This window comes from Gopherus flavomarginatus, chromosome 16 (assembly GCF_025201925.1).
Source record: "Gopherus flavomarginatus isolate rGopFla2 chromosome 16, rGopFla2.mat.asm, whole genome shotgun sequence".
Classification (NCBI taxonomy): domain Eukaryota; kingdom Metazoa; phylum Chordata; order Testudines; family Testudinidae; genus Gopherus; species Gopherus flavomarginatus.
The window spans coordinates 9,468,917-9,483,666 of NC_066632.1; the positions used below are offsets into that span (position 1 = coordinate 9,468,917).

Here is a 14,750-nt window from a genome sequence, read left to right on the forward strand (position 1 = left end):
CAGTGAAAACTGCTGCTCCTTCTGGCCGAATGGCACCATGGATGACTTTTAGTGGTCATGGCTCTTTCTTTTGAGCAAATATCCTAAGCCCCAGCCTGCCCCTCCAAGGGCCGAGTCTTCTTCTCTCCTGCCATGGGGAGCCCGACCTTAAGCCTGCCCAGCATGTGCAGCAGCTCGAGCATTAAGCCTTCCTGTGTGCATAACTGAACTACGCCCTAGTGTAATAAGGTGTAAAGTTTAGATTGTGAATTTATCTTTAATTTCCATGGTAATTTACTTTGATCTTTTATTCCTACCACTTATAATCCTTAAAACTCCATCTTTCTGTAGTTAATAAATCTGTTTTATGCTCTACTTAAACTCTTGTATTTTGCTTGAAGTTCTTGGGAAATCTCAGCTCCATTACAAGGCTGGTTCATGTACCATTCACAGTGAGGGAGGGGTGGACCCTGTGTAATAAACTCACACTGATCAGGCTTCTGATTAAGGCAAGATGGTATGATCCAGGGGTGCAAGGCTGCAGAGCTGTAGGAGGGGCCACTTTCTATCATTAGTGTTATGAGTGGCTGGGAGAAGCATTCATGTAATTCAGTTGGCTGTGTCCCTACCTACGGATGTCTGTGTAAGTGTAATATCTGCCAGAGATTCACAGCTTGTCTCAGCATCACATGTGTGAGAGGGAGTCCAGGTGGTGGGACAAAGGGCTCAGGGGTCCCACTGTTCAGGTTGCATCCCATAGATCCCATCACAGACTTTCAACAACTACAGCGGGTGCTCACTGAGACAGAGAGAGAGATGCCAAAATAGTGATCTCCAGTGCCAGCAGACATCGAACTATCAGAAATTCTGTGCACAGAGAAGACCCTGCTAGTGGAAAATGCCTTTGAAAAAGGCCCTTCTGTCCCCAGCTGTGGTCGTACAGTGCTCAGTGCTCTGCGTTGTGGTCTCAAGAGTCATGGATGCAAGTTGAGTTACGATGACCTTTTCCTTGTCTCCACATTTCTTAGGTGCTTCTTCCAACACTTGTCAGAAAAAATGACCGGTTTCTTTTGGAAGCATTTGCATTGCAAGGCAGAGGCAGTCTTCTCTGCTTCTTCAAAAGATTGACCAAAAAGTGTGAGGAGTGGACAGATTTGGCAAGGCACCACTGGGAGCTGCATCTCTAACCTCTACTTTACCTGTCAAGTGCCTCTGGGACTTTTCTTCCAGCTGCTCCATTTTTCATCAGTGACAATCAAAAGGAAGATGACATGACATCTGTGTGCGGACATCCCCTGCGAATCACAAGGACGTGTGGTGCAGGCTTTTGTGTTGCAGCAATTGCAGTCAAAGCAACCACCATGCCAATGCCAGTCACAGCAGCCTTTTCATCAACTCCAGGCTTGTGATTTGATTCTTTCCAATGTTTCTCTCCAAAGAAGCCTTTTCCTTAGCAAGCAATGACTTGGATAGCAAGGGAGGTCTCTTCTGTTTCCTAGAAAGACACAGGAAAATGTGAGCAGAGGAGACAAAACCCGTAGAACAAGGTACTACTGGGAGTTGAACCCAGGATCTCCTGTTTACTAGGCAGGTGATTTAGCCACCCAAGCCATGGTGCCTGCCTTGAGAAAATGCTTGCAACTGTTCCCTTTGATGGTCCACGACATCACCTGCAAATTCCAAACTACAGACATTCCCAATTTCCCTCAAGACTTGCACGGAAGAACTGGCAGGCCAAGCCAGGATCTTCTGGTTACTAGGAAGACACTTCAGCCAGCTCTTCCCAAAGATCACTATCTAAAGACCTTTAAACAGCCTCTGTAGATGTTCACTGACAAAGAGATGCCAAAATAGAGTTCTCCACTGCCTGCAGCCATCACACTACCAGGAGTTCTGCGCACAGAGAGGCCCCTGCTGGTGGAAAAGGCTTTGGTAGAGACTCTTCTGACACCAGCCTGTGCTCATATACTGTTTAGCACTTTGTGTTGTGACTTCAGCATCCACAGATGCCAGTTGAGTTGGGGGTCATTTTTCCTGTCTCCACATTTGTGTAATGGCTCCTTTCAACACTTGCCACCAAAAAGACTTGTTTCTTTTGCAAGCAATGTACAGTTAGGCAAAGGCAGTCTTCTCCATTTCCTCAGAAGATCACCAAGCTGTGGGGAGAGAAGACACATTCAGCCAAGCTGGATGCTGAATCTCCTCTTTGTTCAGCAGGTGTCTGTGAAGGACATAAAAATCCACCATGTAGAGGGCAAGAATAGGAGTTTATTACACACAGAACTGGCAGAGTGTCACCTTGTTTATTAGGCTCAGAGACACTGTTAATTGATTACAATAGAATATATAGATTTTCCATGGGTGGGGGAAAGAGATGGGGTAGGGAGTTCCAAACTCTTTGATAGGTTTTGCAGCAAGACATGATAAGCATAGTAGACAATGGTTAACAGGTTACATAACGTCTCCACCCATGGTCTCAAGTTAGCAAGTTAACATTTCATGAATACTTTGATAAAATGTTATTAGTATAAAATATCTATGCTGAATTCTGATTTGAGGTCCATAGGAAAGGAGCAACTCCTTTGATTGTCCTCCAGGTACATTCGTAGGGTTTAAAGCAAAGAAACAGTGAAAGTATATGGCAATAAAGATAGTTTTCTGTGTGTCTTAAGGCAAGGCATTGGTCCCTGGGAAGGGAGGTGGAAGGATGCCATATCTTATATTAACATCTTCCAACTTTTCATAAACTCAAGGTTGGATCTCTGGGAAGAACGTCTCCCTACAGAAGAGACTTACACAATAGGAACAGGGATTCTTTGTTCAATCTGCAACTCTGAATAAGATACAATTCTTTAGTTCTTAGCTCCAAGACCTGGCAATTTTCTGACCAAGCCTATCTTAGCAAGCAAGGCTTTCTGTTTAGCCAGCTTTCTTTTAGCTGGTCACTATTTGCTAGGCTTCTGGTCCCTTGATTATACTCTGGACTTTGGGTCTGGAAAAGAGCTGGCACAATCCATAGACCAGGTTGTTATATAATATGCACATGAATTTTAACCCTTCACATACAATAATGGCAAAGTTCTTGGTTCAGGCTTGTAGCAGTGATGGAATAAACTGCAGGTTCAAATCAAGTCTCTAGAGTCCATCCACAGCTGGGATGGGTCATTCAGTCCCTTGTACAGAGCTTCAGTTTGTAGCAAAGTCCCTTCAGAGGTATGAAGCAGGACTGAAGACAAGATGGAGACGAGGCATCAGCCTTTTACAGTCTCTTGCCATGTGGTCTTTGTTTTCTTTGTCCCAAGGACACTCTATCCAGCACGTGGCATAGAAAAACCTTTGAGTTTTGTCCATAGGCAGGTCCCTGCATACCTTGCTGAGCCACAAAGCATATCTACCTTCTCTGAATGGGTTGATTGTAGAGCTGATGGTCCTTAATGGGCCATCAAGCAGGCTAGGCAGAACTGACACCAACTTGTCTGGCTGGGGTGTTCCTCGGAAGCATAGAACACGTTTGAATACAGACAGCATAGAGCCAATATTCATAAAGTCAACTACAAAAATGGTACACATCCAGAGATAGCATAATTATAATCAGCCAGTCAGAACCTCTCCATAGACCCCTTTCACAACAACCTTTCTATCATATTGGCTGCAAATATAGAACAGTGGTCACAATGGTGATCTATAAAGTTACAGATTATGTCAATAACATCACAGGAGGTGACACGGCATCAGAGAGACTGATATTGGAATACTGTCTCCAGTTTTGGTGTCCTCATTTGAAAAAGGTACTGTGAAATTGGAGCTGGGGCAGCAAAAAAGGCACCAAAATGTTCTGAGGGCTGGAGAAAAATGCCTTCTACTGAGCTATTGAAAGAGCTCCATCTGTTTAGCTTATCAAAAGAAGATTGAAAGGTGACTTCACTGAAGTGTTGAAGTGCCTTAATGGAGAGAAAAGATTGGGTATTAAAGGGCTCTTGAATGGAGCAGAGAAAGACATAACAAGACCCAATGATTGGAAGGTGAAAAGAGACAAATTCCTATTACAACTAAGCCCCGAATAGTCAACAGCGAGGATGATTCACCACAGGAACAAGCTACCAAGGAAAGTGGTGGAATCTCCATCCCCTGAAGTCATTCAATGAAAACTAGATGCCTTTCCCCCAGAAGTAGCTATTGTGTCATGCAGGAGGCCTGTGATATGCAGGGGGTCAGATTAGATGCTGTAATGGTCTCTTCTGGCCAGAAAGTAGACTAATTTTACAGATACTAGTTTTCGGAAAAACTGAGTGTAGCATTGGGAGCAGCATCTGAAGTTTTACTGTCTAGCCAGCTTACTGCCTAGAACGAACGCTCCTTGAGTGGGGTGACCACAGGGAGTAGCTCAAACCTCCAAAGGGCCTGGCCAGGGAAATTGATGCTAGCCTTGGTACATGGACGCACACCGCCGAATTAATGTGCTTAGTATGGGCCTGTGTCCTCGACTTTATACAATTTCCAGAGCGTTGCACTGTGGATTACTGTCCCATAGTTCCCGCAGTCTCCCCTGCGCATTGGAATTCTGGGTTGAGATCTCAATGCCTGATGGGGCAAAAACAGTGTCATGAGTGAGTCTGGGTAAATGTCATCACTCAATCCTCCCTCCATGAAAACAACAGCAGACAATCATTTTGCGCCCTTTTCCCTGGATTGCTTGTGCAGACGCCATAGCACAGCAACCATGGAGCCCGTTCAGCCTTTTTTCACTGTCACCGTATGTCTTCTTTATAGTGCTGACAGACGTGGTACTGCAGTGCTACACAGCAGCATCCCCTTGCTTTTTGCAAGTTAGCAAAGATGGTTACCAGCCCTACTGTACCGTCTGCTGCTTTGCAAGTTGACAATGACAGTTACCAGTTATACTGCACCATCTGCTGCTGTCATGGGTGCTTCTGGCTGGCCTCGATGGGGTCGGCCCCGGGCTTATGGACAAAAATAGGAATGACTCCCCAGGTCATTCTCTTCTTTAAGTTTTGTCTAATGGAGAGTCAGTTCTGCCTAGACTATCAGGCAAGCCTACTAAAGAACCAGAGGGGCAAACGGGCGCTTCGGGTCAGAGACCTAGAGATCCCGCAGAAATGATGCGCTGCATGCCATTCTAGTGGGTGCCCCTGCAACAACCCTATCCATTGCTTCCCTCCTCCCCTACCCCTCCTGGGCTACCATGGCAGTTATCCTCCCATTTGTGTGATGAAGTAATAAAGAATGCAGGAATTTGAAACAACACTGACTTTATTGCTTCTGCAAGCAGGGATCAAAGGGGGGAGGGGAGCGCAGCCTCCAGCTGCTATGAATGAACCTGGGAGTCATTCCCATCTTTGTCCAGGCACCCCCGGCCGACCTCACCGAGGCCTGTCAGGAGCACTCACGGGACGACGATGATGGATACCTGTTCTACTGTACCGTCTGCCTTCCACAAGGGAAGGGAAGGGGATGCTGCTGTGTAGTGCTGCAGCACCACATCTGCCAGCAGCATCCAGTAGACATACAGTGACATTGAAAAAAGGTGAGAGAGGATTTTTTTTTCCCTTTGCTTTCATGGGGGCAGGAGGCGGGGGAACGACATATACTCTGAACAACCCGCGACAATGTTTTTGACCCTTCAGGCTTTGGGAACTCAGCCAAGAATTCAAATGGTTTTTGGAGAGTGCCGGGAACTGTGGGATAGCTACAATCCTCAGTCGCCCCTCCCTCCATGAGCGTCCATTTCATTCTTTGACTTTCTGGTACGCTTGTCTCAGTTCCTTAAGTTTCAGCACTGCGTTGAGTCCCTATTGTGGCCTCTGTCCATCATAGCCTTGGAGATTTTTTCAAATGTTTTGGTATTTCGTCTTTTGGAACGGAGTTCTGATAAAACAGATTCATCTCCCCATACAGAGATCAGCTTCAGTATCTCCCGAACAGTCCATGCTGGAGCTCTTTTGTGATTCTGGGGCTGCATAGTCACCTGTGCTGATCATCGCTCCACCCTGGGCAAACAGGAAATGAAATTCAAAAGTTCATGGGGCTTTTCTTGTCTACCTGGCCAGTGCATCCGAGTTCAGATTGCTGTCCAGAGCAGTCACAATGGTGCACTGTGGGACAGCGCCCAGAGACCAATACCCTCAAATTGCAGCCACACTAACCCTAATCTGACATGGCAATACTGATTTCAGCACTACTCGTCATCAAGGAGGAGTACAGATACCGGTATTAAGAGCCCTTTATATCAATATAAAGAGCTTCTTTGTGTGGATGGATGCAGGGTTAATGTGATTTAATGCTGCTAAATTGGACATAAACTCGTAGTGTTGACCAGGCCAGAGAGAGCAGCAGGTTTCCCCTATTGTTTCCTGCTTTCGTTTCCTTGACTAGTTTCTCCTCTGCACCAACTTGCTGTATTTGTTTGTGAGTCTGACTAGCTCAGTTGGTAAAGCATCAGACTTTTAATCTGAGGGTTCAAGTCCCTGGTCAGATAATAAACTACTCATTATATCTTTAAAATCTGTCTTTCTGGAGTCGTCTTTGATGTTTTTTCTCTTCAGGATTTTGCCTTTTCTAAGAAGGGCCTTTGTGTGTGGGGGATTGAAGGGGCAACTTCCTGACAGCCCCTCTGTCATTGCAGGCTGGAGGAATAAAGGCCTCTGGGCATATAGCATGTTCCTCCCCTGCACGCACACACACAAAATATCCCTATGGAATTAGAATCACCTGCTTCCTTCCCCTGTTCTGCTGGATCCCCAAATGAGGATACTCTTCAGCCTAAACCCATGTCCCCTCTTTGCCCAGTGCCCCTCAGTCCCAACCCTCAGTCCCTCCTATGCTCACTGCTCCTCACTCCCAACCAGAGCCTGCTCCTCTTCACCCTTCTCCTCTGTCCCAACCCACAACCCCCTCCTATTCCCAGTGCTTCTCAATCTCAACCCACAGCTCCTTCCTTCCCCCCAGCAGCAGGTGCTTCAGACCCCCTCAGGAAGATTTTCTTGCAAGGTTTCGTGTATGAGTCTTCATGTGGATTTTACAGTATGTTGGGAATATGTTGGGTTGCTTGCCAAAATGATCACTTTTGGCTGGTGTTGGATTCCCAGTCTCCTTGTTATTGGGACAGGAGAAATAAAGGGTTGTTGTCCTTGTTGTGTGAATCGAGGGCAGCAGAACTGTGCTTGGCAGACCCAGATGGAGGGACTCACCCTCAATTCAATAGCACTTGCTAGGCAGGGGACATTGGTTCCAAAGCCAAGTGGGCTGGGGCCTGAATCCTCATGCTAAAATTTATGTGTTAGACCAACTTTAGGACAGGGTGGCTGTGGAGGGGTGAGTGAGTCCCTAGACAACATAGTGAGTACGGTGCCTTCTTATTTTCCCCTTTTTCCACCCAGGATGGCAGATGAACTCTACAGAGGCACCTCTGGGCTTGCACTGACTAAGGACAACAGCTGTGAGTGGGGTGCAGAGAGGAGATGGCTCATGTTAAATGACTTTTGGTTGCTGGACTTACGAGCCTTAGGGAGAAGGACACTGCCCAGCTTATTTGTGGGTGGGTCTTTTCCTCATAGTTTAGGTTTATGTGTTGGGGCTGCTGACATGACTTCTGCTAACCCTGGGCTTGCATTGCAATGTAGACGTACCCTGAGAGTGCACCTATACTGAGATAAAATCCCTGTGGCCTGGCTGGCCTGGATGATCTGATTTGGGCTCCTGAGGCTCAGGTTGTGAGGCTAAAAACTGCAGTGTAGACATTTGGGCTCAGACTGGAGCCCAGGCTCGGAGACCCTCACCCCTTGTGAAGTCTCAGAGGCTGGGCTCAAGCCCAAGTCTCTACACTGTAATTTTATTACCCTGTCGCAAAAGCCCCACAAGCCTGAATCAGCTGACCCAGGGTTTGAGAATAGTGACTTGGGTGCGCTAGTGGCAGTGTAGACATAATGCTAGGCTATGTCCACACTGCAATGAAACATCCAGGGCTGCCCCATGCCAGCTCCGGCTCCTGGGGCTTGGGCCGTGGGGTGGTAAATTTGCAGTGTAGACATCTCAGCTCAGGCTCAATACCGGGGTCTGGGACCCCACAAGGTTGGGAGGGAGTTTAGCAAGCAAAAAAGGTAAAATGGCAGTGGAGTATTACCGTGGACTGAGTGGCATTTCTCCATTGGTCTGTCTGCTTTGGGGCAGGGACAATAACTCGTCCTGCTGCTTTTGTTGTTTCAAAGGGCGGTTTAGGATTTTCATTCTCAGACACTGGGCACAAAGCAGGACTCAACCCTCAATGCAAATTAAATGAGCTGCCCACAGATTCTGGCAGCCACAATGAGCATTTGGTGCGAGAGCTCAGACCTGCCCCTGTCTCAGAGGGAGAGGGTCAGCTGTGAGGGGACTGGACCACTGTCCTATCAGCTCTTATCTCCCAAACTTTCAATAACTCTTTTATCAGTGGCTCTGAGCATAATTTAAACCATAAGAAAAACCACACTGGGCTAGGCCGAAGGCCCATCTAGCTCTGAATCTTGTCTTCTGACAGTAGCCAATACCATGTACCCCAAAAGCCACTCCCCAGGCACCTGCACCCAGGATCTCCTGCTTACAAAGCAAGTGCTTTAGCTAGTTAAGCCATGGTGCTTGCATCTCGTTAAAACACAGTGTCTGACCACACCTGACTCCCTGCCATCTCCACCAGGACCTGACAAGCTTTGCTTGTGTTTGGATTCTGCAAAGCGGAGGAGCAGATGAGGTTTTCCTTCAAGCTGAGTGTGTGTGTGTGTGTGTGTGTGTGTGTGTGTGTGTGTGTGTGTGTGTGTGTGTGTGTGTGTGTGTGTGTGTGTGTGTGTGTGTGTAAATCTTTGGCCAGGTCTGCACTACAAAATTATTTCAGCAGAATTATATTGCTCAGGTCTGTGAAAAACTCACAACTCCCCTTCGGTCGGCAGCTCGTGGCTGGTGTACACACTGCAATGCCACATCTGGTGACAAAACTGCCCTGTTTTGGTGACAAAATAAAACCACTTCGATGAGAGGCCTAGAGCTTTTTGCAGCAAACTTAAAGGGACAGAGTGCCAGTGTAGATGCTGCTGTTCATTATATAACCATAACTGGCCTCCTCCAGTATCCCATAATGCCTACCGTGAACTCGCCTGCCCTGCACTCTGCTACAGAGCCATGGGACCCTCCCCTTTCATAGCTCCAGGAAGTTCTGACAGCTAAGCCTGCTGCTCTGCTCCGGCAGCCAGGAGCAAATCTCTGCCGTGGATGCTGCTCTCTCCCGCCCTGCAAACACAGAACAGGTGGCAGGAGCTTCCTTACAGTGGGGGCGGTGGGGCATTGGCATCTGAACTGTGACACCCCTATGATACCCCTTCCTTCGAGGAGGCTCTTACCTTCTAAACAGGGATGGTTGTTTTCTAGTAAAATCACTACAAGGGAAGGAGAGAACTCAAAAGAGGTTCCTCCTGGCACTCACGTCCGTGAACCCAAATACTCTCTCAGTCCTCAAAGAGAGACCTGGAGAAGGAGAGTTGCTGAAGCAAAGCCCCAAGGGTCTCTGAAGTTTCCCTGGCCCCTCACCCCTGTCCTACCTGGCTGATGTCAGCATCTCTCTGTGAGGTCACCACCTCCCCACCACCTTGGACCAATAGTCTGAGGTCCTGCAAAAGGCCTTTGTGATGTCACTGTCACACCCCTCCCTTCCTGGGCTAATGTCCACCCCCTGGCCAGGCACTTTGGAGGTTTGAGCTACTCCCTGTGGATCACCCCACCGAAGGACTGTTCATTCTAGGCAGCAAGCCGGCTAGACAGGAAAACATCAGATGCTGCTCCCAATGCTACACTCTGTTTTTCAGAAATTAGTCAACTTTATGGCCGGAAGAGACCATTAGAGCATCTAATCTGACCCCCTGCATATCGCAGGCCTCCTGTATGACACAAGAGCTACTTTGGGGGCAAAAACGTTCCAGAAAGGCATCTAGTCTTCATTAAATGACATCAGGAGATGGCGAATCCACCACTTTCCTTGGTAGCTTGTTCCTGTGGTGAATCATCCTCACTGGTGAATTTTTGCACCCTATTTGTAATATGAATTTCTCTTTTCACTTTTCGGCCATTGGGTCTTGTTATGCCTTTCTCTGCTCGATTAAAGAGCCCTTTAATACCCAGTCTTTTCTCTCCCTGAAGGCACTTCAACACTTCAGTGAAGTCACCTTTCAATCTTCTTTTGATAAGCTAAACAGGTTGAGCTCTTTCACTACTCACTAGAAGGCATTTTTCTCCAGCCCTCAGAACATTTGGTGGCTCTTTGCTGCCCCAGCAGAGCAGTTTGCAGGGACCACTGGAGTGGTTCATAGAATGGCTGGTGGAGTGGAGCGGCTCAGACTCCCTGCTTGCAAGAGGGGAAGTATTGCCTCCTAGAGGCACCCAGGGGGGTGATGTGTAATTGTCTCAGGTCACTGGGTGGGGGCTCGAGCCAGTTTTGTATTGTTTTATTAAAGCAGAACCCCTAGATACTGAACCCAGCCCTTGTTTCTGCCAACTCAGAGGGGCAGAAGAGTTACAGGAATTTATCACACAACCCTCCCTGTTCCCATGGGGAGAATCTAGGGAAGGGGGTGTCATTCCTCACCTGTGCTCCCAGAAGAACTGCTAGGACTCCTTCCTGCCACTCCTGGATTCACCCTCAGCTCCTGGGATCTTTGTGCTCCAAAGGCTCCAGAGGCCTGGGGTTGGGAGGGCGTCACTGCACAGTCTGAAACACAAGGGAGGATTCTGGAATTGAAGAAAGGAGCAGAAAATGGAGAGGAAAGAAACAGAGAGAAAACGCCTCATCTCTCTCCCCTCCCTGTCCCAGCAAGAAATGTTACCAAGGATCAGCGTTAGGGGAAATGGTGCCCTGGGTAAAACTTAGACTTTAGCACTTCCCCATCGCCCCTGGACGATCCCCCTCTCCCTTTACCCCCTAGTTCCGGCACTCCCAACCCTTGTGCCTCCTTCACCCCAACTCCTGCCCCCTCCTGTGCCCTAACCCCTATACTGTGTCCCCTTTGCCCTTAACTCCCATACTTCCCACTTGAGCCACCAACCACTGCCCCCTCCTGAACCTCCTTGACCCCTAACCCCTGCACCCCTTCCTGTGCCACCAGCCACTGCCATCTCCTGCACCCTCTTCACCCCTAACCCCTGCACCCCCTCCTGTGCCACCAGCCACTGCCCCTCTCCTGCACCCCTTCACCCCTAACCCCTGCGCCCCAACCCCTGCCCCTCTCCTGCACCCCCTTCATCCTAATTCTACACCCCGTCCTGTGCCACCAGCCACTGCCCCTCTCCTGCACCTCCTTCACCCCTAACCCCTGCACCCCTTCCTGTGCCACCAGCCACTGCCCCCTCCTGAACTCTCTTCACCCCAACCCCTGCACCCCCTCCTGTGCCACCAGCCACTGACCCTCTCCTGAACCCCCTTCACCTCTAACCCCTCCACCCCCTCCTGTGCCACCAGCCACTGCCCCTCTCCTGCACCCCCTTCATCTCTAACCCCTGCACCCCCTCCTGTGCCACCAGCCACTGCCCCTCTCCTGAACCCCCTTCACCCCTAACCTCTGCACCCCCTCCTGTGCCACCAGCCACTGCCCCTCGCCTGCACCCCCTTCACCCGTAACCTCTGCACCCCCTCCTGTGCCACCAGCCACTGACCCTCTCCTGCACCCCCTTCACCCCTAACCCCTGCGCCCCAACCCCTGCCCCTCTTCTGCACCCCCTTCACCCTAATCCCTCCACCCCCTCCTGTGCCACCAGCCACTGACCCTCTCCAGCACCCCCTTCACCCCAACCCCTGCACCCCCTCCTGTGCCACCAGCCACTGCCATCTCCTGCACCCCCTGCACCCCAACCTCTGCACCCCTTCCTGTGCCACCAGCCACTGCCCCCTCCTGAATTCCCTTCACTTCTAACCCCTGCACCCCCTCTTGTGCAACCAGCCACTGCCCCTCTCCTGCAACCCCTTCACCCCAACCCCTTCCCCCGCTCTTTTGTCCCCAACCCCTGTGCCCCCTCCTGCACCCATGTGCGGACAGTGATCTGTGTGCATGGAGCAGCTAGCATTGCTCCTCCCTGGGATGCTGCTCCTCCGGGTACCCCTAGGGGCTGTGGGGGTGGGGAGATGAGAAGTGACGTCATCCGAGCTCCCTGCATCCAGGTCACTTTCCTCAGCTGGGCTGCATAAGGGGAGGGCAGAGAGCAGCAGCTTCTGATGCTCCACTCACAGCACAGCCCAGTTGGGGAAAGTGACCAGGACGCATGGAGCACATAGTGTTGCTCCTCACTCCCCCCAACCCTCTATGGGCCCATGGAGGAGCATTGGGGCAGGGGAGAGCAATGAGCACCTTTGCACTGCCACACGGTGCCCTTTGACCCCCTGGAGCCTTGGGTGGCTGCTGGGGGCCCCTCCCCTAGTGCCAGTCAGGCTCCCCAGCACAAGCAGCAGAAAACACAGGGAGACTGGCCCCACACTGAGCAGCGCTAGCCTGGGCGGCTTGTAACGGAGGTCGGGGGGGCTCAGTCTCCCCAAACCTTGACTCACCAAGGGGACAGTGGGGCCCATGACTGGGACCCCGGCCAAATTAGGCCACCCTGCAAAAGTCTCCCTTATGTCAGCCCCAGGGCTAGAGGAGCTCCCACTCCCTGCTACGGCCCAGGGGCTGCAGCAGGGGTACGGAGCTTCTCTGGTCTCAGGGCCGCAGCGGGGCAGGGGTAAAGGAGTGACAGGGTGGGGCTGATGGGGGAAGGGGTGGAACAGAGGTGATAGTGGATGGGGCTATGGGTGGAAGGGGGCAGAGCCACAGACAGAAGGGGGTGCATGGTTCTCGTGCTGGGGCCCCCACACTTGTTCTCCCTTTCCCTGGGCTTTGGCATCACTAGCCCCTGCTTAGCGAGTAGGGTTCAGTGGTCCCCATAATGTGGGGTATGACTCCTAGGGAGACACAAAGGAACATTCATGGGGGCACCTCAGGGCCTGAGTCAGCCCCCATGGAGGGCAGGGAGGAAGCACCACTCAGCCCCACTCTGTCCCAGCTCTTCCCCAACCCCACCCTCAGTCTGGGCCTCTGGCTCAGAGCCCAGCGATGACCCCCTTGCCCCTGTCCGCACCCCTCTCCCCAGCAAGCAACAGCCCCACTCCCAGCCCTGCTTCTCGACCGTGGCTTCCGAGGGGCCACAGCCATGGCTAAGAGGGCACAATGTGAAATATTTGGGGACCACTGTTTTAGTGTGATGTCCTCAATCCTTCTCTGCAGTCCAATAAAAGCTATTCCTCACCCATCTACCCCTCCATCAGGATGGACTAGGTCTGTTCTGCTGCCCTTCACTCATTCAGGAAGGAGAATAACATTTTATTCCACTCAATCCTAAAGTGATTTGTAACCCAAGACCATCCCAAACTGGTCATTTTGGGGAAGCGGCCCCATCATGCTGCATAGCTAGGTAGAGTAGGTGTGTCTATGAAAACACGGTCTGTTCCTGAAGTCTTTCCCCAGCTCCTCACTAGATGTGAGGGGGGAACTCATTCAGACCCTGCTTACACTTAACATTTAAAAACTCCTTCGTGTCCCTATCTCTGTCGGCCTTAGATTTCTCCTCCTGTCCCTTTTGCTGCAGCTCAGATGAGGTGACCCAGTGGTTAAGGTGATGGACTGTTAATCCGTTGTGCTCTGCATGCATGGGTTCAAATCCCATCCTCACTGGATGCATTTAGTCTTGACCCTTCCTTTATAGAGAACCATCTCCCCACTTGGTACAATAACAGACACAACAATGTTGCTACTTGCAAAGAAAAACCTTCTCAGAAACTCCAACACCACTCCCCCCGGCTTTAAATAAAATGTCTAAATCCCAGATTTCTAAAAAAATGTCTCTAGTTCTGTATTTCGTAGTTTTTACCTTATAAGCTAATGTTTCCACAAGCTGAATAAGGCAACGCTTCAAAGGAAAATGTTAGAAATGGTAGGGGAGAAATAGGAAAGGAAAAAGCCCCTTTTCTCAGGAGATACAAACTCGACTCCCTCCTGTCTCTATCACCAGTGGATTTTGCCTCCCTCCTTCTGAGGTGTAAATAAAATAAAGAGGAGACAAGGTGTTTTGGCACAAACAAAGGTAAGTGTAGTCAGGGTAAAGGTACAGAAAGCTGAGAGAACAGGGGAAAGTGCAAACTTAATGAATACAATGAAATAGTGACTGGGTTTGGGAGCTTAACGCTCAGGCCCATAAACCCTCCCTTGGAAACTAGAAAACACTAAACAATGCCCCAACACAGAAACCTTTCCCCACTGTTCAGGTGCAGTGGATCCTAGGTGCCGGCCCGACGCCCAGGACCTTCCACTCTCCCGGTGATTTAGAGCCGTTGAGGAGGAGCACTGGGGAGTCCAGACGATGGTTGGGTTTCGTTGCTGGCACGGAGGCCCTCTGGGATGCTGGACACCAGGAATGCAGGACGGCAGGAATGGGGGTGACAGGCCTCCTGTTCCTCATTCTCACGGTGGGACCGAGCGAGTTCTTCACTCTCCAGCTTGGGAGCACTGTGAAGACACGACTGTGGACGGGTGACTCAGAGATTCCCTCCTTCATCATCACTGCACAACTGTTATCTTTTGTCTGAGCCAGGCAGAGTTTATCTTCATCACGTTCTATCCATCCACTTCTCAAAGTGTCATGTGATGAAGCATTCTCCTTTGTCTGTGCTTGGAGATGATGCTTTGACTTCTTTAATCCTCTATCAGAGTCGC

The 14,750-nt window shown here is 50.1% G+C and overlaps 1 non-coding gene across 1 annotated transcript; it reads left to right on the forward strand.

Annotated features, from left to right (window-relative positions):
* The first annotated feature begins 13,630 nt into the window (after nt 1-13,630).
* TRNAN-GUU (transfer RNA asparagine (anticodon GUU)) lies at nt 13,631-13,718 on the forward strand. Its single transcript has one exon. It is a non-coding gene; the product is annotated as a tRNA-Asn (tRNA).
* Nucleotides 13,719-14,750: the final 1,032 nt, after the last annotated feature.